The sequence below is a fragment of the Amblyomma maculatum genome, chromosome 3 (assembly GCF_055883805.1).
Source record: "Amblyomma maculatum isolate TAMU_Amacu chromosome 3, ASM5588380v1, whole genome shotgun sequence".
Taxonomy (NCBI): Eukaryota; Metazoa; Arthropoda; class Arachnida; order Ixodida; family Ixodidae; genus Amblyomma; species Amblyomma maculatum.
Window position 1 is genome coordinate 3,473,546 of NC_139346.1, and position 2,234 is coordinate 3,475,779.

Sequence of the window (2,234 nt, forward strand, 5' to 3'; positions counted from 1 at the left end):
AATGCACACACCATGCTTTAAATCACCTCTACAGACTCTATTCAGTGAAGTGTCAAGTTCGCATAATCCGAACACCATGCAAGGACTTTCTAGAATGAAGTCAATATGAAAAAGTTCACCATGTAACATATGGTGTGTTAAGAAAGAGCTTTTCCGACTTCGTCAGTGGCATACCTGAAAAACAATGAAAAGTGCGACACTTATTGAAATCTGCAGAATAAATCCAATCAGAAGTGCTTCAAGTTTAATGAAATATATACAAGGGATGTTTATTTTCAAATTGCTTTCGCTTTTTAACTTTATGTGTACAATTGTGCAAAGAGCACCTGAACACTGCTTATCGCAGTTTTAGATTCTTTCTTGAAAGTGGCTTTTGAGGAAATTACTTGTAAGCATCGTGCTTGTCTGTGATGCTAAATGCAAGGAGAGGCCTCACAAAACGCACTGCAATAAGTTCCATCAGGTGCATCATTCTCTTTACATTGCAGCAACTTCGACGCACACAGAGCGTGTGCCACCAAGCTAGTCATGAGTCTCGGAAGAGGGCTTGCTCAGAGTACGCACGCAGGACAAAAAGCAGCTGGTCAGAGGGATATAAAAGTCCCCCACGGTCCTGGCTCCAATGGCTGATTTGTTGGTGGTTCGGATGCGATTGCCACACAGTTCTCGCAGTTTATCTGCTCACTGATGACGCGGACAATATAGCCACCAACATATACGGTCGCAGATATCTGCAGCGAAGGCATGTATACAGGCAAAACAGTAGTGTTGAGTCTTTGAAGAACATTCAGAGCAGCTCTTCCCAGTTGCGAATGAGGTTTAACAGATGTTTCTGGCTTCTCAAGTGATACAGTTATTGACATGACTGCCGGCTCACTGTGTGCCACATTCGAAAGTGGATTGGATGCAGCTATTCCAATTTTCAGCACTTTCTGAAGCCCTGAAAGGGCAGCACGAACATCTAGTGCATCATTGCACCCAGCGGACCTTCTCAGTGTTCCAAATAGAGACTCTATCGGGTCACTGTTGAACTTCCGTGTCAATACAAATGCAAATTTTTCAGCCCTCAACAGGTGTTATATGCAAGCCACAGTGCTGTACGTAGTGGGCAAGAATGCCTCGTATGTCTCCTTTGTCAGAAACTCATGAGGATGGGTGCACCTTGCTTTCAGTTCATGCAGATACATTGGCATTGTGACCTCTAGCCACTCAAGCCGGGCATCTTCTGTGCTGTCGTACTGCTTAACATCTGGGAACCTCTGGCGCAGATGTTGAACTGTATTACTGGTGTCGTGGAGAACAAACCAGCGATAGAAGTTCTTCATAAAAGGGATGGTCGGGCCTGCACTTTCGAATGAAATATGACGAGTGTGACCAGCTTGTTCCTGACGATGTTGCAAAACAGCCGTTACCGCAGGAGATATGAGTTGAATAGCCCTCACCACGTTCATTTTTTCTATGTTATTAGGAAAAACATGTTTCCGACTGAGGTAACGCACCGGCTTCACAGTCATGTTCTTTTGGAGCTTATACACATCTTTCAGATATGACGCTGAAATTTCTCCTTTGGGTCCAATGTTGTGTGCCAAAAATTGAGACCGCACTTTTTTTAGCACATGGCAGAGGTCAAAGCTCATGAACAGTGGCCTATCCGGGTCACATGGATGGTCAGTTCTGTAGGTAACGATGCCGTTCCCTAGGAGTCTCATGGCTTGTACATTTACCTTGTGGTTGTCAGTGGAAAGTCTGATAATATGAAAACCGCAAGGCTCAAATTTCTTCATTATGAAGACTGTAAGCGCATGAAGCTGGGTACCGATTAAACCCTTTGTAAAGACGTAACCAACAGGAATCCTGTACGAGGATTAAAGTCCACTGATCACAAAACACAAAAGGGAGTTCGCTAACACAAGGACACTTCTAGCATTCGGCGAGCTCATGTCTGCCTGCCCCACAAAACAGTCTTGTTGCTTATTGTACTGCAGCTTCTCTTTAATACGCATCTCGTCAATGATGAGAGAACACATTCTTGACTGAGGCACCTTGAGATTTTCAAGCTCTGCTTTGAGGCGAGCTTCAACCAGTTCAGTGAAGCCTGTTTCACTGTTCTGTATTCCAATGTATGCGGACAGTGTCTTTCTGCCAGGAAGTTTGAAAATTCCATGGCCCCGCATGTGTTCATACGCTCTTGTAGAAATGTGTCTCAGCACAACACATTGACGGGTCATTTCTTC

At 44.4% G+C, this 2,234-nt stretch overlaps 1 pseudogene; it reads right to left on the reverse strand.

The window, feature by feature from the left end:
• Positions 1-337: 337 nt before the first annotated feature.
• Positions 338-1,882, reverse strand: LOC146194116 (uncharacterized; annotated as a pseudogene).
• Positions 1,883-2,234: the final 352 nt, after the last annotated feature.